At 41.0% G+C, this 21,297-nt stretch overlaps 1 protein-coding gene across 4 annotated transcripts in view; it reads left to right on the top strand.

Annotated features, from left to right (window-relative positions):
- The window catches only part of SGSM3 (small G protein signaling modulator 3), a 51,436-nt gene that overhangs the window by 14,758 nt on the left and 15,381 nt on the right, over positions 1 to 21,297 (top strand). The window contains exon 2 of one of the 4 annotated variants that reach the window (XM_086712191.1): positions 16,529 to 16,728. The exons of the other annotated variants lie outside the window; for them this stretch is intronic. The gene's annotated coding sequence lies outside the window, so the exon portion shown is untranslated. The remainder of the gene's footprint in view (positions 1 to 16,528; positions 16,729 to 21,297) is intronic. 4 annotated transcript variants of the gene reach the window in all.

The raw sequence follows: 21,297 nt of genomic DNA, 5'->3' as shown, positions 1-21,297 counted from the left end.
GGCACCCCTAATGTTTATTTTTGAGAGAGAGAGAGACAGCATGAGCTGGGGAGGGGCAGAGAGAGAGGAAGACAGAGGATCCAAAGTGGGCTCTGCGCTGACAGCAGTGAGCCTGATGCGGGGCTCAAACTCATGATCTGTGAGATCATGACCTGAACTGAAGTCAGACGCTCAACTGACAGAGCCACCCCGGTGCCCCAAAATTGGTGTTTCTTAATCCAGCTGCTTATGTTATGTTTTAACCTGGACTCCACTGGGCTCCATACCCCAAGCCAAGGTGTTTTGTTTTCACACACCCACAAGTAGCTTCACGGTTTTCCCTGGAGATTGTGCTGCATAGTTGCCAATGACAGCTGTGCTGGTCAGTGTGGAATAGAGGGACAGCTTAGTACACAGTCCTGGCTCAGTGTGTGACATGGGCAAGATGTATAACCTTCCTGAGCCCTGGTTTTCTCTGGTTTCTTAGCAGTATGTTAAATGCTCAATAAATACATCATTCCTTCTTTCATTGGTACCTTCTTTCTAATACCTCCATCCACTCACTGCCACAAAGTAAATAGGAGTGGATTACCATACTTTAGAGTTATTATGTAGGTATTTTCATATCTGCAAATGAGAAATTCCCAGTAATTTTATAGTCTGGCCAAATAAATGACTTAAAGCAGTTTGCTGGGGAGCCTGGGTGGCTCATTTGGTTAAGTGTCCGACTCTTGATTTCAGCTCAGGTCATGACCTCACAGTTGTGAGATCGAGCCCTACATTGGGCCCCTTGCCAAGCATGGAGTCTGCTTGGAATTCTCTCTCTCCCTCCCTGTGCCCCTCTCCACTGGTGCTTATACTCTCTCTCTCGCTCTAAAACAACAACAACAAAAACAGATAAAGCAGTTTGTTGACCTCTATGGTTTAACTATGTGAGAAATAGGAACTTTGCTAACCATCTGTCTTGTTCCTTTTATGTGCCATATGCTCCTATGTTAACAATTTAAATATAAATTTTTCAGGGGCCTTCTTTGACAGCCCTCAAGGGGCTTTATTTCCTCAGAAACTTGTGTCTGCTGTATTTCAGAGCTGCCTGAGTTGCAGGTAGCTAACCATTATTTGCCTGACTTTTACTGCTGAGTGTTTGTTACCCCTGCCCCCTGCCCTTCATAGTGGGACTGAGAGAAGGTTCGAGTAGTACTTTGCTTTTGCTTTCCTTATCACCATCCTGGGTACTGCCAGGCTGTAAATCCTAGGAGAATGTTCCTGGAAGGGACTCAGGGAAGTGACCAGACTGCCTCAGATGATTAATTGTTTTATGGAAAGACCTAGAGTAGCCTAGCATGGGTCAGAAGTCTGCATAGGAGAGCTGCATTTAACTGGAATTGCTGTGCGGGATGCTGGGGTGAGGTTCCTGTTTCCCTGCTCTGTGTTTCCACAGTCTGTGCTCTGCCTTGCACAATCGCACCTAACTGTTGCCTAAAAGAGCACCCTCTCTCTCTGGTCACAAAGAAAATATTACAGCAGTCCAGCTGTAAGCCTGTGGGCGCAGGAGTGCAGCTCAAGATAGAACTGATTACTGAAGTCACCACTCTGCTCCTGATGCCAGTTTGGGGGAAGGCAGTTGACAAATGCAGATGAGATAGTGGGTCTTCACCTCACATGTCTTCAGCTCTAAGGGAGATAAAGGGTGAGGTGAATAATAAACATGTTTTCAACAAGGATGATTGAAGTACGGAGCCAAGTTAGAAGATTAGCACCGCCAGCTGCCTTATCGTGGTGTTTGTTGGGGCCCACATTTCAAGACTTTTTTTTTACATACTGAAGAGTAATTGATTTAGCAGCATGCTGTGAGAGAAATCTGGGGGTTCTGAGGTCTGAGAAAAGATGTTCTGGCTGGAGCATGATGCATGTGCTGAGGGCGAGTGAGAGGTGCATGTTGAGAAATGAGGCTGGAATGGTGAGTGGGACTGCTAGGTCATGCAGGGTCTGACTTTTTCCTAAAGTCAGAAGGAAGCAAAAAGGTTTGAAAGAGAAGGAAATGATCAGTTGCATCTTAAAAGGACCTCTCTGGCTGCAGAGTACAGATGGGGTGTGGGGCACGGGGCCAAGACTGGAGGTAGAGATCCCCAGTTGAGAGACTTGTAAAAACCAAAAACCATGATAGTGAAAAATGATGACAGCCCCAACTGAGAAGTGACAAAGTTTGGAGAGAAACAGGAAATTTCAGAAAACATTAGGAAAGACCTAAGATTTGAAGGGTGGAAGTGGGAAGATGAAGGAGAATTCATTAGTCATGAGGTCCAGTTCTGGCTGGAGAAAGTGGTGGATAGGTTGTCATGCCAGTCTCCTCAGATAGGGACCACCGGAGGGGGGCAGAGTTCATGATGACTTCATTTGAGAGCATGGTATTTTGAGGACTGTGGCAGAGTGGTCCAGTGGGCAGCTGGATGTGCCAGCCTGAAATCTGGGGGAGAAATATGTTGTGGGATGGAAACTGGATCATCTGCTTGTAGGTGTGAACCGAAGCCATGAGAGCCCGTGAGTGTGCAGGAAACTGGAGGAGGATCTAGGACAGAACATGACGGCAGTTTAAGAACTGGCAGGGGAGGAACCAGGAAAGGACTCAAGAAGAGCAGCCAGCAAGGCGGGGGGAAAACCGAAGGGTCACAACCCTTGCACACCCTGTACTGTAAGAACTAGAGTGTTGTCACCAGATCTAATGAACATCTGCTATGGATTGACCTTTAATAGATCAGGTACATACTGAGGGTGCTAATAAAGCAGAGACAACAAAATGCAAAGAGGAAATGGAAATAGCTTGGCATGAGACATTTCATAGAAATAGCAAAAGTCATCTTGGAAAAAAGCTAAATGTTGTTAGACTTCCTCATACTCATTTTTATTTTTATATTGATTAAATAGGGGAGCACCTTAACCTTTCTATTCTATGGCTTTCTAAAGGTCTTTAATTTTTTTTCATGCTTGTTTGAATAGGTAACACATTCAAATAGTTCAAAATTCAAAAGGTACAAAGGGGTATTTAAGTAAAAAGTCTCTCTGCCACCCAGTTTCTCTCACAGGCAGCCTTCTAAGTCTTATGTGAAAATTTCCTCATTTTAGTATAGATGTTTACCATTCTTGTCACTGTTTTGCTCCTTGCTTTTTTCACTTAGCAACGTATCTTGGAGCTCATTCCCTGTCAGTACATAAATAGCGGATCCATTCTCTTTTTTGACAGCTGCACACTGTTCCGTTATATAGTTGCAGTGTAACTTACTTAACCGTTCCCCTACTAATGGATATTGAGGTTTTCTAATATTTTTCCATCGCAAACAATGCTGTAGGGAGTGTGCTTCTGTAGGAGTCATTTTCCTGAGGTGTGGGATAAATTTCCAGAAGTGGGAGTTGCTTGACCAAAAGTCTCCAAAGATTTTAATCCAGTTCTGCTTATTAGAGTTCCTGGCACTTAGAAAGCCTTCAGTGAGTGGTAGCTATTACGAAGATAAATGTTATAGATTGATATGTTACAGATAGTATGTTAAATATGTTGTATGATATGTTATAGACAGACAGGAAAGGGGGCACCTGACACAAACCTGAGGCAGAGGGAGTGTCAGAGAGGGCTTCCTGGAGGAGGAAATGTTTGGGCTAAGCCTTGAGTCAGGTAAAGTGGAGGGTGTTGCAAGCAGAGGGAGCAGAAGAAGCCCAGCACAGGAACGTACAAAGGAGTTTGTTGTATGTGGGTATCTTCAGGAGTTTGGTATCCCCTCCTCAAACAGTCAACACCTGCCACGGGTCAGGCCCTGGGCTAGGTACCAGATAGATATAGGGCAGATGTGTAGATATATGATTTACAGTATACTATGAAATAAACAGTAAGTACAATGATTAGTTTTATCAGAGAAGGGGGTAGAGGGCATGAAGGTTGGAAGGAAAGGTGTTCAAGGAGGTTGCATCTGAGCTAGAATTCGAAAGAATGGTCAAAGGGTGGTTTAGCTCAGTCGTTCTCAAAGTGTGTTCCCTGTGCCACAGCATCAACATGACCTGGGAACTTGTAAGAAAGGAACAGCCTCAGGCTCTGCTCAGACCTTCAGATGCAGAAATTTAGCTTTATGGGTAGCACCTGGCTGGCTCAGTAGAACACATGACTCTTGATCTTGGAGTTGTAGGTTTGAGCCCCGTGTTGGGTGTAGAGATTACTTAAAAATAAAATTTTAAAAAAGAAATTCAGCCTTTTGGGTTTTGAAAAGTCCTCCAGATGATTCTGATGCACTCCACAGTTAGAGAACCACTGGTTGGGATTATTTAAGGGGAGGGAACAACATTGTAAAGTTAGGGAGCCATAAACTCTATGAGCTTGTCGAAAGGTAGCTTGTATTTTTATTATTATTTTTTAAAGTAGGCTTCATGCCAAGTGCAGAGCCCAGCACAGGGCTTTAAACTCATGACCCTGAGATCAAGTTTTGAGCGGAGATCAAGAGTAGGAAGCTTAACCATTTGAGCCACCAAGGTGCCCCTGGAATATAGCTTATATTTTCAAAAAGTAGTTATTTTATATACCAATCTGAGGAAATGAGATAAATAAAACTTTTACATTACACGATCAGCTGAAATCACTTATCTTGAAATTTTAATAAAATGGTCACAAGCCCTATAAGGCCATATTATGTGGGAATTCCAACACCCTCCCCCAGATTTTTCAAATTTAACCCATTTAATCTTCATGAAAACTCTATAAAGTAGGAATTATTATCCCTATTTTTAAACTTTTTAAAATTTATTTTTGAGAGAGAGAGAGGGACAGTGAGTGCACGAACCGGGGAGGGGCAGAGAGAGGGAGACACAGAATCCAAAGCAGGCTCTGGGCTCTGAGCTGTCAGCACAGAGCCCGATGTGGGGCTCGAACCTATGAGCTGGGGGTCATAACCTGAACCAAAGTCAGATGCTTAACCAGCTGAGCCACCCAGGCGCCCCAATTATCCCTACTTTTAGACCTTTCCATTGGTTATTCCCCAAACAACCTTCGAGGCTCTTAGGAGTAGGGCAGGCTTTACTGAAGATAGGGGATGGCAAAGGGGTTTTACCCTGCAGGAACACAACTTCACTTGGGGTTTAGATTGTCCTTTCCTGAAGAGGCATACTGTCCTCACCCTCCAGATCCCCCAGCCCACAGGCACACTGAGTGTTAATGTCTCATCGGTCCCTTTATTCTAAAGGATGCAGCTTCTCACCTTGTTTTTGGACTTCTCTTCCCCTCCTCTTTATAGTCTAGGCCGCCTCTAGTTCTGTTCTCTCCTGCTTCCATATTTCTGTTCATTTCTTCTTTTGCTCGGCAATTGACAGATCTGTCAATTCTTCCACTCCTTCAAGATTTACCTTCCACTTTAATGTGTGGAGCTTATCAAGGTATTTTTCAAAACAAAGATTAACACCTCCCCCCCACCTCTGGGAGGCATTCTGGAACCAACTATTAAAATAGTAATTCCTCACTGTGCTATGATTATAATATTGTAAAATTTTAAGTATAGGGGTCATTAGGTTAACTGCTTCAAATGGCATCATATTAAACTCTAATACGAATAATCTGTTATTAACCTAATCTCATACCTCGATTTCTATTTACAAAGCTGACACTTTATTTTTTTTTTATTTTTTATTTTTAAAAAACTAAATCCAAGTTAGTTGACATAAAGTATAATGATTTCAGGAATAGAATTTAGTGATTCATCACTTACATATAACACCCAGTGCTCATCCCAACAAGTGCCCTCATTAATGCCTCTTGGCCATTTGGCTCATCCCTCCACCCAACACCCTGCCAGCACCCCTCAGTTTGTTCTCTGTATTTGAGTCTCTTATGTTTGTCTCCCTCTCTGCTTTTATCTTATTTTTGCTTCCCTTCTCTATGTTCATCTGTTTTGTTTCTTAAGTTCCACATGAGTGAAATCATATGATATTTGTCTTTCTTGGACTTATTTTGCTTAGCATAATACACTCTAGTTCCATCCACATTATTGCAAATGGTGAGATTTCATTCTTTTTGATCGCTAATATTCCATCGTATGTGTACACACCACATCTTCTTTATCCATTCATCAGTCGATGGATACTTGGCCTCTTTCCATACTTGGGCTATTGTTGATAGTGCTGCTGTAAACACTGGGATGCATGTGCCCTTCAAATCAGCATTTTTGTATCCTTTGGATAAATACCTAGTAGTGCAATTGCTGGATCATAGGGTAGTTGTGTGTTTTGTTTTGTTTTGTTTTGTTTTGTTTTTTTGAGGAACCTCCATACTGTTTTCCAGAGTTGTTGCACCAGTTTGCATTCCCACCAACAGTGCAAAAGGGTTCCTCTTTCTCTGCATTCTCACCAACGTTTGTTGTTGCCTAAGTTGTTAATTTTAACCATTCTGACAGGTGCGAGGTGGTATTTCATTGTGTGTGTTTTTTTTTTTTAATTTTTTTAATGTTTATTTTTGAGAGAGAGAGAGACCGAATGTGAACAGGGAGGGGCAGAGAGGGAGAGGAAGACACAGAATCCTCCAGGCTCTGAACTGTCAGCACAGAGCCCAGTGTGGGGCTCAAACTCATGGACTTCAAGATCATGGCCTGAGCCAAAGTTGGATGCTTAACAAACTGAGCCACCCAGGAGCATTGTGGTTTTGATTTGTATTTCCCTGATGATGAGTGATGTTGAACATCCTTTCATGTGTCTGTTAGCCATCTATCTGTATGTCTTCTTTGGAAAAGTGTCTATTCATATCTTTTGCCCATCTCTTCACTAGATTATTTCTTATGGGTGCTGATTTTGATAAGTTCTTTATAGATCTTGGATACTAACCCTTTACCTGAGATGTCATTTGCAAATATCTTCTCCCATTCCATCAGTTAGTTGCCTTTTAGTTTTGCTGATTGTTTCCTTGCTGCGCAGAAACTCTTCATCTTGATGGGGTCCCAGTAGTTCATTTTTGCTTTTGTTTCCCTTGCCTCCAGAGACATGTCAAGTAAGAAGTTGCTGCAGTTGAGGTCAAAGAGGTTGTTGCCTGTTTTCTCCTCTAGGATTTTGATGGCTTCCTGTCGTATGTTTAGGACTTCCATCCATTTTGAGTTTATTTTTGTGTAAGTGGTCCAGGTTTATTCTTTTGCATGTTGCTGTCCAGTTTCCCAGCACCATTTGCTGAAGAGACTGTGTTTTTTCCATTGGATATTCTTTCCTGCTTTGTCAAAGATTAGTTAGCCATAAGTTTGTGGGTCCATTTCTGGGTTCTCTATTCTGTTCCATTGATCCTGAGTTTCTGTTTTTGTGCCAGTACCATACTATCTTGATGATTGCACCTTTATAATACAAAAGTTGACACTTTAGAGTAGAAAAGGCAAATCTTCAAAAATCCAAATCCTCTCCCAAATGAGACAGATTCATTAATTTCATTTAAACAATTTTCAAAGGGAGAGTTTCTCATAGAATTGTTTTTATTGCAGATTTTGCTGTTAGGTGCTCAGCTGTAACAACAGATGACTAGATAAGTCAATTACAGAATATATGGCTATAAAAAGTCTGGTTACTGGGGAAATTTTTGGTAATTTAGTGCTCAGTACAGAAAAATATTTTAAAATATGTATTGTTAGAACTGTGCATATATAGAGAAAAACTAAGAACACGGGAAGAAAATGATTTATTGGAGTAGCAGATTTGTGACAGAATTTTTTAAAATTTTGATTTCCATTAATGTTGCATAAGTACAAAAGTCAGAGAAGAGTGCAGAACTTCCCAAGAGAAACCCAATGACTGTGTTTATACTCTAGAGATTTTCTCCTGACCTGGAACCCAAATTTATCCTGCTATAGTTTTAAGTTTATCATTTGTGTTTGTATCTGACTGTATTCTCATTGGAAAAGAATTTATTCTGTTCAGAGTGCTCAGAGGTGTTGGAAAGAAGCGCTCCTGAGCCTTGGGCTCTAACAGCCAGTGTCCCACCAGACCCCAGCTTAGGTTGTGGCTGGGGACCAGGTGCATGAACTGTGGAGAAATTCAGGGGACAGGGAAATATTTCTGTAAAAGTTTTTGGATTTGGAAATAGCATTTTCCCCTTACAGCCCACTTTACAATTGTTGTACTTTTCTAGTCTCCTGGTTTATAAGCATCTTTTTTCCTTTAAAATGCTTTCAGTGGCGGGGTGCCTGGGTAGCTCAGTCAGTCTGACTCTTGGTTTCGGCTTGGGTCATGGTCTCACGGTTCATGGGTTTTAGCCCTGCAGTGGGCTCTGTGCTGGTGGCGCAAAGGCTGCTTGGGATTCTCTCTCTCCATCACTCTGCTCCTTCCCTGCTCACGCTTTCTCTCTCAAAATAAATAAACTTTAAAAAAAATCACTAAAATGGTTTCCGTAGCTTTGCCTTTGGAAAGTGTTGTACTTGAATATAATAGAAAGCAACTACAGCCCCAGGTGAAGTCACACCTGGGGATTTGGTTTAGGCTTTAAAAAGAGCAAAACAACAACAAGGAAAAATGGTGCCTTGGAAACTTGACTGTTAAAGTGTTGTCACTTGTTTTTCCAGTGATTACTTAAACTACTGGGGGGAAACTTGTTACAGTAACTTGAAAAATGACAGACTTACCTGTTAGCAGCTTGGGGAGTTCCTGACTTCACAGGTTGCTAAGATGTCAGATTCATGCTGAGCAGTGTTAGTAAAGTGTTAGCTACAAATGAGAAGAGAAGGAGATCTTTTTCACAGTTATAGATAAGCTATTTCTTTTTTTTTTTTCAACGTTTATTTATTTTTTTGGGACAGAGAGAGACAGAGCATGAACGGGGGAGGGGCAGAGAGAGAGGGAGACACAGAATCGGAAACAGGCTCCAGGCTCTGAGCCATCAGCCCAGAGCCTGACGCGGGGCTCGAACTCACAGACCGCGAGATCGTGACCTGGCTGAAGTCGGACGCTTAACCGACTGCGCCACCCAGGCGCCCCTAGATAAGCTATTTCTGATATTTGCACTTTTTTTCCCACTTATGCTTTTTAAAAAAATTTATCTCACATTTTGTTTTGTTTATTTATTTGAGAGAGAAAGAGCGTGAGCATGAGCAGGGGAGGGGTAGAGAGGGAGAGAGAGAGAATCCCAAGCAGGGGTCATGCTATAAGTGCAGAGCTGGACGTAGGACTCTATCTCACAAACTGTGAGATCATGACCTGAGCCGGGATCAAGAGTCGGATGTTTAACCGACTGAGCCACCCAGGTGTCCAGTTATTGTATTTTAATTTTTTTTTTTTCAACGTTTATTTATTTTTGGGACAGGGAGAGACAGAACATGAATGGGGGAGGGTCAGAGAGAGAGGGAGACAGAGAATCGGAAACAGGCTCCAGGCTCCGAGCCATCAGCCCAGAGCCTGACGCGGGACTCGAACTCACGGACCGCAAGATCGTGACCTGGCTGAAGTCGGACGCTTAACCGACTGCGCCACCCAGGCGCCCCCAGTTATTGTATTTTAAATCATGTACTGTCTTGATGCTGATGATTCCACTTTTCTTCTGTTCTCTCTTCAGCTCACTCTAATTGGACTGTCACCTTCACCATTAAAACTTAAAACTCTTGTCAAGATCACCAAAAACCTCCAGCTTGCAGAACCAGCGACCCATTCTCTGTCCTCTTACCACTTTACCTCTGGGTGGTACTGATTATCATCATCATCATCATCATCACCATCATCTCCTCTCCTCCTCCTCCTCCTCCTCCTCCTCCTCCTCCTCTTCCTCTTCCTCTTCCTCTTCCTCCTCTTCCTCTTCCTCTTCCTCCTCTTCCTCTTCCTCTTCCTCTTCCTCTTCCTCCTCCTCTTGGTTTCTACAGCACCACACACTACTAGTGTTCCTTCTACTTCACTGGCCACTCCTCAAATCTTATTTCCTGTTCCTTTCCTGCCTAACCTCTAAGTGTTGGAATGTTCCAGGATTTGGTTCTAGACCCCCTACTCTGCATTCTCTCCTTGGCCGGGACAGCTAGTCCTGATGATTCCCAGATTCACACCTGTAGTTTTGACATCTGTGAACTTTATACTCATATACACAATTGCCTAATTGACATCTCCACTTAGAGGGCTAATAGGCATCTCGACTTAACATGACCAAAGCAGATCTCTTGATTTCTAAACCTGAAACTTGCTCTCCCCCATAGTCTTCCTTATCTTGATTAATAGGACCTGCACAGTTGCTCGGGTAAAAAATCTAGGAGTTGTCATTGACTCTTTATTTCTGTTATCTACCTCTCCACCTCCACATTATATCCAGAATCTAGTTACTTGTCACCATCTCAAGTACTTTAGTCAGAGATACTATCTCTTTCCTGGGTAACTATAATAGCTTCTATCCTTAGGCCTTCTGTAGTTCATTCTTTACACAGCAGCCAGTGCAGCCAGTGTGATTTCTTTAAAACATGAGTCAGACCAAGTCACGCCCCTGCTCAAAGCTCTCCAGTGGCTTCCCATTAAAATAAAATCCCAGCCTCTTTACCATGGGTAGAAGGCCCTCTGTAAGCTAGCTCCTGTCTGCCTCTCCAGAGCTGTCTGCTATTTCCCCCCTCATCGTTCTACCTCTGACACACTAGCCTGTTATTTCTCCAGTGTAATAAACTCTAGTTCTTTAAGACCCTTGCTTGAGCCATTTCTTCTGCTTGGGCTGTCCTTCTAGGTCTCTGCAGAACTGGTTCCTTGTCATCTCTGTGATGTCAGCTGAAATGTCATCTCCTCAGGCCTTCTCTGACCACTCCTCAAAAATAGCCCGTCTGCCCCTACCTATCACTCTGAAACCTATTATTCTGTGGGGGTTTTTTTCATAGTATGTATTATTACTCTGAAATTATCTTACTTATTTACTAATTGTCTTTTTCTGTCACTAATGTTAATAGCTGGCATCTACTAAGTACATACTATGTGCCAGGTATTATGATAAGTATTTACTTACATTTTCTCATTTGTCATCCCCTTTTACAGATAAGGAAGCTGCAGGTTCACAGGAGCAAGAGTTTTGTCTGTCTTGTTTTATTGCTGTCTCCCTAGCACATGGAACAGTGTTTGGCACATAGTGGTTGCTCAGAAAATTTTTTTGTTGATTGGATAGATGAATGAAAGACTCCCAAATTTATCTCTTTAGTTCTGACAGTTCCATGAAGATGTACACTTGTATATCCAGCCCCCTACTTATCTTCTCCAACTGGATATCTGAGAAACATTTATTTTTATTTTATTTTTTAATTTTAATGTTTATTTTTGAGGGAGAGACAGAGAGAGAGAGCGAGAGCGCACAAGTGAGGGAGGGGCAGGGAGAGAGGGAAACACAGAAGCCAAAGCAAGCTCTAGGCTCTCGGCACAGAGGTAGACCTCTCCCATTCCCTCTTAACTTTGTCTCTCTTGTTCGTCATGTTTCAGTTATACTGAGCTCTTTTTTGTCCCTCCAAGGTCTTACCCACCTCAGAGCCTTTGGATTTGTCATTCCTTCTGTCCTATGACTCTCCACTCCTAGATCTTTGCAAGGCTAGCTTCCTGTCCTTCAGCTATCAACCCAAACAGTACTTCAGAGATTCCTTCCTTGGATTCTATATCACATCAGCCTTTTGTTTTATTCAGAGTACCTCCCACATTTGGGAATTCTCATTTATTTGTCCATCTGTTTATTTGTTTCTGTTTGATTTTCCCCTCTAGGCTGTAAATCATTGTTGTCCTAGCACATAACATGTGTTGGAGAAATATTTAGGGAGTGAATGACTGAAGAATTTACATATTTCTGGGTGCGCATCCTGCATTATAGTGTTTTCATGTAATGTTAGATCATAAATAGTATCCATATTGCTTAGTCCCAATAATTGGAATTTTTATACGGTTGTGTCTGGCTTTCTTCACCAAGCATAATGTTTTTTTTCTTCTTTTATGTTACTAAGGTATAATTTACATATGATAAAATTCATTCCTTTTAGTGTACAAGTCTACAGGCTCTGACAGATACGTACAATTACGGAATTGCCAACAATCGGGATACTGAATTTCTCTCACCCCACAAATTGCCCTGTGTAACTATATAGTTAACTCTTCCCCCTACCCCCATCCTGTAGAAACTACTGGTCTGTTTTCTGTACCTATATATAGTATGCTCTTTCCAGGACGTCCTAAAGCTGGAATCCTGCCGTATGTATCTTTTTCAATCTGACTTCTTTCCTTTAGCATAATACACTTGAAGTTTGTCTGTTGTCGAGTGTGTCAGTAGTTGCTTATTTTATTTTGTTTGTTTTTCTGATTAGTAACCCATTATATGGATTTATCACAATTCTTTATCCATTTACCAGTTAAGATATTGGGTTGTTTTCAGATTTTGGCAATCATGGATAAAGCCGCTGTAAAGATTTACATACAGATTTTTTTGATGAACAAAAATTTTCATTTCACTTAGATAAATATACCCAGGAGTAGGACTGTTGGGTTGTATTATGTTATGTTTAGCTCTATAAGAAACTTCCAAAATTACTGTACCATTTTGCATTCCCACCAACAATGTAGGGGAGTTCTAGTCGCTCTGCATCCTCATCAGCACTTGATATTGTTAGGTTTTGGTGGTGTTAGTGTTTAGCTTTTTTTTTTTTTTTTAACTTTAGTCATTTAATATGTGTGTGGTAATACTGTGGTTTTAATTTACATTTCCCTAATGAGTAATGATATTGAGTATATTTCCACATACTTGTCATTTGTATATATAATTTGAAAATGTTTCTTTTATTCATTTAAGTAGCCTCTCACCCAATGTAGGGCTTGAACTCGCAAACTCAAGATTAGGAGTCTCAGGGGGCACCTGGGTGGCTCAGTCAGTTAAGCATCTGAATTCGGTTCAGGTCATGATCTCGCGGTTTGTGAGTTCGAGCCCTGTGTCAGGCTCTGTGCTGATAGCTCAGAGCCTGCTTCGGATTCTTCATCTCCCCCTCTCTCTGCCCCTCCTCTGCTTGCACTTTGTCTCTCTCTCTCTCTCTCTCTCAAAAATAAATAATAGACATTAAAAAAAAAAAAAAAAAAAGATCAGGAGTCTCCTGCTCTTCCAACTGAGCCAGCCAGCTGCCCTTAAAAACGTTTCTGTTTGAATCTCTGCCCCTCCTTTTTTAAATTGGGTTGCTTGTTTTTTTGCTTACTGAGTTTTGAGAATTCCTGATAGTCTAGATACATGTCCTTAATCAGATATGTGATTTGAAAACATTTTCTACCGTTTGTGGCTTTGATTTGTTAAAGTCCAATTTATCACCTTTTTTCTTTGATATATCATGCTTTTAGAGTAAAATCTAAGTAATCTTTGCCTAATCAAGGTCATAAACATTTTTTCCTGTTTTCTTCTAGAAGTTTTAGTGTTCAGGGAATCCAGCTGACTCAGTCCATAGAGCATGCAACTCTTGATCTCGGGGTTATGAGTTTGAGCTCTGTGTTGGGCCTAGAGCTTACTTAAAAAAAAAAAATAGAAGTTTTAGTGTTGGGTTTTACATTTAGGTCTGCGATCCATTTTGAGTTAATTTTTTGTATGTGGTGTGAGGTATGGATTAAGGTTAATTTTTTACAGATGGCTGTCCAGTTTTTTTAGGACCATTTGTTGCAAAGACTCTTCTTTCTCCATTGGATTGCATTTGTATTTTTGCTGAAAATTAATTGCATTCATTTCTATGGCTGCCATAGTAAAGTATCACAAATTGTCTGATTCGGAACGACAGTAATATTATTTCACAATTTTGGAGGCCATAAGTCTGAAATCAAGGTGTCATTAGGGCCATGCTTATCCTGCAACCTGTAGAGGAAGGATCCTTCCTTGCCTCTTCCAGCTTCTGGTAGCGCCAGATGTTTGTTGGCTTGTTACAGCGTAATTCTAGTCTCTGCTTCACATAGTGTTCTCCCTGTGTCTCTTCACATTGTCTTCCCTCTCTGTAGGTCTGTGTCCACATTTTTTTTTTTTTTATTAAATTTTTTTTTTTTCAACGTTTATTTATTTTTGGGACAGAGAGAGACAGAGCATGAACGGGCGAGGGGCAGAGAGAGAGGGAGACACAGAATCGGAAACAGGCTCCAGGCTCTGAGCCATCAGCCCAGAGCCTGACGCGGGGCTCGAACTCACGGACCGTGAGATCGTGACCTGGTTGAAGTCGGACACTTAACCGACTGCGCCACCCAGGCGCCCCTGTGTCCACATTTTTATAAGGACAACAGTCATATTGAAGTAGGGCTCACCTTAATGATGTCATCTTAAGTTGGTTAAATTAGTAAAGACCCAGTTTCCAAATAAGGTCACATTCTGAGGTATCGAGGGTTGGGACATACGTTTTTTGGGGAAACAGTTTAACCATAACATTAATTGGCAATATGTATGGGTCTATTTCTGGATTGCCTGTTCTGTTCCATTGTTTTATGTGTTTGTCCTTTTGCCAGTGCCACACTGTACTGCAGCTTTATAATAAGTATAGAAATAAAGTAGTGTGAATTCTCCAGCTTTATGCTTTTTTTTTCTAAAATTTTTTTTAATGTTTATTTTTGTGAGAGAGAGAGTGCAAGCAGGGGAAAGGCAGAGAGAGAGAAAGACACAGAATCTGAAGCCAGTTCCAGGCTCTGAGCTGTCAGCACAGAGCCCGATGCAGAGCTTGAGTCCATGAACTGTGAGATCATGACCTGAGCCGAAGTCAGACACTTAACCAACTGAGCCACCCAGGCACCCCTCCAGCTTTCTGCTTCTTGAAAATTGTTTTGAGTATTCTGATTCCTTTGCTCATTCGTTTAAATTTTAGAATCAACTTGTCAATTTCTCCAAGAAATCCTAGGATTTTGATTAGAATTATGTTGCATCCTTTCCTTGTTCCCAGTCTTAAGGCTAAAGCATTCAGTCTTTCATCATTAAGATGTTAACTGTAGGGGCACCTGGTTTTCTCAGTCAGTTGAGCGTTTGACTCTTGATTTCAGCTCAGGTCAGGATCTCACAGTTTTGTGGGTTCGAGCCCCGCATCAGGTTCTGCACTCGCAGTGTGGAGCCTGCTTGGGATTCTCCCTCTCCCTCTCCCTCTGCCCTTCCCCCATTCTGTCTGTTTCAGAATAAAAAAGTAAATAAATAAAAATAAATAAATAAAATATACATTTATATGTATAATAATATATTTATTTATATTATTTATTTATATATTTGTATTATATATTATAATATGTTAATATTTAATATGTAATATATTAATATATATTATATATTATATATTAATATATATTTATATATTATTTATATATATTTATATATAAAATAATATTTTATATATAAAAATAAATAAATAAATACATAAAAAATAAATAACTGTGGGATTAAAAAAAATTTTTTTTAATGTATTTTTGAGGGACAGAACGCAAGCGGAGGAGGGGCAGAGAGAGAGGGAGACAGCACCTGAAGCAGGCTCCAGGCTCCAAGCTGTCAGCCCAGAGCTCAATGTGGGACTTGAGCTCATGAACCCATGAGATTGTGACCTGAGCCAAAACCAAGAGTTGCTGCCCAGGCGCCCCAACTGTAGGATTTTTGTAGATCTCCTTTATTAAGTGAAGTTTTCTTCTATGACTAGTTTATTGAGATTTTTTTTTTTTAATCATGAATGGATATTGCCTTTTATCAAATATTTTTTTCTGTATCTGTTGAGATAAACATAGTTTTTCTTCTTTAGGCTGTTGCTACACTTAATTACATTGATTGATTTTTAAATATTGAACATGTCTTGCATTCCCAAGACAAATCCCAATTGGTCTTGATGGTGTTGTTCTTTTTATGCATTGTGGAACTTACATGAAATGTTCATAATATTCTCTTATTATCTTTTTACTGTTTCTGGGATCTGTAGTGATATATCCTCTTTCATTCCTGATATTGGTAATCTCTGTCTTCTTACTTTTTTCAGAGATTTATTGATTTTATTGATCTTCGCTAAGGAGCAAATTTTAGTTTCACTGATTTTTCCTCTATATTTTTGTGTCCACTTCACTGATTTCTGTTATCTTTGTTATCTATGACTCTCCCCCCCCCCCCCCGTTCTTCTTCATACTTTGCATTAAATTCACCAGTAAATTCAACAACTTAAACAATGGACAGATTCCTTGAAAGTGCACAAACTACCAAAGCTCACTCAAGAAGAAAAAGATAATCTGAATCACCTCATCACTATTAAATAAATTATAGTTGGAAACCTTTCCACAAAGAAAACTCCAGGCACAGAAGATTTCATTGGTGATTTTTACTTAACATCTAAGGAAGAAGTAACACCAGCTTCTACACAAACTCTTCCTGAAAATTGAAAGGGAGGGACTACTTTCCAAATCATTCTATAGCAAATATTGTCCTGACGTCAATACCAAAAAAGGCGTTACTAGGAAAGAAAACAGATCATATGTCCTTCATCAGCATAGATCCAGATGTTCTCAACTTAGTTTTAGCAAATTGCATTCCACAATGTATAAAAGGGAGAATGCATTGTGATGACCCAGTGGGATGAGCTTCAGGTATTCCTCATTTTCCTTTCAGGTTTTTCTTTTGCCAGCCCTGGGTACTTTCCTCACACACATGCTGTGACCAGTATTCAGATGAAGATTGGGAACACCCTCTGCAGATTTCTGGAGTTCTTTGCAAGTTCTGTGCAAGCCTCCCTTCTCCATGTCTTTGCTCTCCTTTGGCCTCCTCTAGCTCTCCACTCTGTGTCCTGGGCCAGCCGGCAAACTATCCAGGTGGGAACTGGGATGATGATTTGTTTTCTCTGTCTCAGGGCTCACTGTCCTGTGCTGCCTGTCTTCCAATGTCTGAAAACCATTGTTTCATGTATTTTTCTGTTTTAGCTCACGTTGGGAAAGTAAATCCAATCCTTGTAACTGTCTTGGCCAGATGTGGAAGTCCATAGTTGGAATTTGAAATGATTGAGTCACATTTTATTGTGTCATTATATCAAAATGCTGAAGTAAACATTTTCATGCACATACTGTTTTGCTTCTATTGAATTTTTAAAAAATTTTTTTTGATGTTTATTTATTTTTGAGAGAGACAGAGACAGAATGCGAGTGGGTTGGGGCAGAGAGAGAGGGAGACCCAGAATCTGAAGCAGGCTCCAGGCTCTGAGCTGTCAGCACAGAGCCCGACGCGGGACTCAAACCCACGAGCTGTGAGATCATGACCTGAGCCGAGGTCAGACGCTCAACCAACTGAGCCACCCAGGCGCCCCTATTGAATTGTTTCTTTACATTTCCAGGAGGAACTTACTGGGTCAAAGAGTATGAAAATATTTATCGGTATTCCATTCCCAAGGGAACATATCAATTTATAGCAATTCATGAGTGAACTAATTTTTTTTTAAGTTTATTTATTTTGAGAGAGAGAGAGAGGAGGGTCAGAGAAAGAGGGGGACAGAGGATCCAAAGTGGGATCTGTGTTGACAGCAGAGAGCCCAATGCAGGGTCCGAACTCATGAATCATGAGATCATGACCTGAGCCTGTCAGACACTTATCCGACTTAGCTATCCAGGTGCCCCAAACTAATCTTCTTTCACAAAACTAGTTTTTACAGTATTGAGTATTTTATTTCATCATTATTTTTTTAAGTAGGCTCCATGCCCAGTATGGGGCTTATGATAATCGAGACCAAGAGCCACATGTCCTATTGACTGAGCCAGCCAGGCACCTTGAGTATTGTATTGTATTGGATTGGATTGGATTGGATTGGATTGTATTTATTTATTTATTTATTTATTTATTTATTTATTTATTTATTTAAAGATTTTATTTATTTTAAGAGAGTGTGTACACACGCATGAGCAGGGGAGGGGCAGAGAGAGAAGGAGAGAGAATCCCAAGCAGGCTTCCCACTGTCAGTGCAGAGCCTGATGTAGGTCTCGATCTCACATGACCTGAGATCATGACCTGAGCTGAAATCAAGAGTCAGATGCTTAACTGACTGAGCCACCCAGGCGCCCCTGAGTATTATATTTAAAAAAATAGTTTTATGGGGGCATCTGGGTGGCTCAGTCAGTCATTGAGTGTCCATCTCTTAATTTTGGCTCAGGTAATGATCTCAAAATTCATGGGTTTGTGCCCCATGTCAGGCTCTGCCCTGACAGCATGGAGCTTTCTTGGGATTCTCTCTTTCTCTCTGTCCCTCCCTTGCTCATGCTCTCTCTCTCTCTCTCAAACTTAAAAAAATAGTTTATGTATGTTTATGTACATATATATGTAAATACATATAGTTATACATACATATATATGTATATATATATATTCATGTGTGTTTGTATGTATATGAATGCTTCCATCACCAAAGGGTCTGATCTCCTTGGCTCTCTGGGTCTCAAATTCAAAACCTCCAAGAAGGGATTTATTAGGCTATTTTGGGAAAGACACTCATGCCTGGTCTCATCATGTTTGGCAATAGCTGTTGAGTTGTATGATTGGTCCATTTCACATCTGTGTTCACCCAGAACCAATCAACTAGGGTCAGAGAGATGAAGTCACATAAATGTAAACAGCTTCCCAGAATTATGTAGATGGAAAAAAGTGAGTAAGGGAAGCAATTTCAAAAGTTTGGGGTTAGTGTGGTAGGGAGGTTGCTATTTTCCAGACATCCAGAAGAAGGGAGAATATGGCATAAATAAAATACCAGTTATTACCATGGTATGAAATGTTTTTACTTTTTTTTTCTATTTACTTTTTTTTTCATTTGCTGTTGTTCTTTCATTCGTCTTATTTATCTAACATATTAGATAAATGTTTATTGAGAGACTTCTGAGTGCCAGGGATACAGAGGGAAGCAAGATGCAGTCTAGTTTTGTGGGGTCAGTTGGCCAAAAAAGAAAAAGGGATAAAAATGCTATGGGATAAGTGCTGTGATAGACTTATTCACAAGGCTTTATAGGAGCACAGGGAGAGAACCTCAGCTAAAGGCAGAGAAGAGACATGAAGGTATATTAGTTATCTTGGATGCATATACATCACCCTAAAACTTAGTGGCTTAAAACAAAAATAATCATTTATTATCTCTTACAGTTTCTATGGGTCAGAAATTCAGGAGCATCTTGGTTGGGAGATTGTGGCTCATGAGAGGAGAGAGTCTCTTATGACATTGCTGTTAGATGTTGGGCTGGAGCTGCAGTCATCTGAAAACTTGGGACTAGGAGATCTGCTTCCAAGGTGGCTCACTTAAGTGGCTTGCGAAGTTGGTGCCTCTCCATGGGGCTTCTTGGGTGTCCTCACAGCATGGCAGCTGACTTCCGCCGGAGCAGGTGATACAAGAGACCAAGGTGGAAGCTGCAATGCCATCTATGGCCTATCCTTGGAAGTTATACATGGTTACTGCTGCTGTATTGATTGGTCTCAGAGGTTAGCTGGAGTTCAGTGTGGAGAGGACCTACACAAGGATGTGAATACCAGGAGGTGGAATCATTTGGGGCCATCTTGGAGGCTGGTTACTACAGAAGGCTTCTTTCTATGACAAGGTGTTGTTTCAGTCGAGTTGTTATAAATAGGAGTCTACCTGACAAAAGGAGAAGACCACTATGCACTAAAGAATGGAGACATTTGGGCAGCTGATAGGGGTAGACCAGCATCACTGTAGTGTAAGGTAGATGTGGGGAGAGAGAGGTAGAAGCAGGTGGTATAGCACCTTGTGTTGTTAGAGAATGTGCCCTTATTCTAGGTGTGAGTTAAGCAGGAGATCAGGGATCAGATTTACATTTCAGAAAGATAATGTTGGCAAAAGGAAGCAGCTGGAAATAGGAGCCTGGAGCTTGGGGGAAAGGTGTCCTCAGAGGAAAGAGTGGTTGTGAAGCTTGGACAGCGCATGAGGTTGCCGGAATAGCTCTGAGTAAGGAAAGCAAGGGCCGAGGGTGGAGCCCACATACATTTTAGAGGTATGCTGAGGAAGAGAAGCCAGTAAGAAAAACCAGTAAGAATCCCAATGTTTCTGTACCCTACCTTGAGAAAAGTACTCAAAATATTTTCCAGTAAAATGTTCATGTACCACTGATCATTTATTGTCTGATTTTTTTATTGAAGTATAGTTGACATACAATGTTAGTTTCAAGCGTACAATATAGCAATTAGACAAGTTGCACATGTTATGCTGTGCCCACCACAAGTGTAACTACCATCTGTCATACATCACCATTACAATACCACTGACTGTGTTCCCTGTGCTGTACTTTCCATCCCCATGACTTATTCATTCCATAGCTGGAAGCCTGCATTTCCCACTCCCCTTCCCCCATTTTGCCCACCCCCTCACCTCCCTCACCTCTGGCAACCAACAATTTGTTCTCTGTATTTATGGGTCTGTTTGTGCTTTCTGTCTGTTTGCTTGTTTTGTTTTTTAGAGTCCACATAAAAGTGAAGTCATCTGAGATTTGTCTTTCTCTGGCTTATTTCACTTAGTGTAATACCCTCTAGGTCTCTCCATGCTGTCACAAATGGCAAGATCTTATCCTTTTTATGGCTGAGTAGCAGTCCATTGTGTGTGTGCATGTGTGTGAACAGTACATCTTCTTCTTTTTTTTTTTAAGAGAGAGAGGGAGCATGTATGAGTGGGAGAGGGGCAGAGAGAGAGGGAGAGAGAGAATCCTAAGCAGGTCCATGCCTAGCATGGAGCCTGACACAGGGCTTGATCTCATAACCCTATGATCATGACCTGAGCTGACATCAAGAGTCAGACACTTAAATGACTGAGCCACCCAGGCACTTCAGTATCATCTTTATCCATTCATCTGTCGATGGACATCTGGGTTGCCTATCTTGGCAATGTAAATAATGCAAATAATGTAGTAAATATAGGAGTGCATATATCTTTTTTTTAAATGTTTTTTAACGTTTATTCATTTTTGAGAGACAGAGCACAAGTGGGGTAGGGGCAGAGACAGAGGGAGACGCAGAATCTGAAGCACTTCAGGCTCTGAGCTGTCAGCACAGAGCCTGACGTGGGGCTTGAATCCACGAACTGTGAGATCATGACCTGAGCCGAAGTCGGGCGCTTAACCGACTGAGCCACCCAGGTGCCCCTGCATATATCTTTTCAAATGAAATTTTTTGTTTTCTATGGATAAATATCCAGTAGTATAATTATTGGATCATACAGTATTTCTATTTTTAATTTTTTGAGGAACTTCCATACTGTTTTCCACAGTGGCTGTACCAGTTTGCATTTGCATCAATACTGCAGGAGCATTCCTTTTTCTCCACATCCTCGCCAACACCTGTTATTTTTCTTGTCTTTTTGATTCTAACCATTCTGACAGATGTAAGGTGGTATCTCATTGTGGTTT

This window comes from Puma concolor, chromosome B4, assembly GCF_028749965.1.
Source record: "Puma concolor isolate L17-30 chromosome B4, mPumCon1.1.hap2, whole genome shotgun sequence".
Taxonomy (NCBI): domain Eukaryota; kingdom Metazoa; phylum Chordata; class Mammalia; order Carnivora; family Felidae; genus Puma; species Puma concolor.
This window is presented reverse-complemented; position numbering and strand designations above follow the sequence as displayed.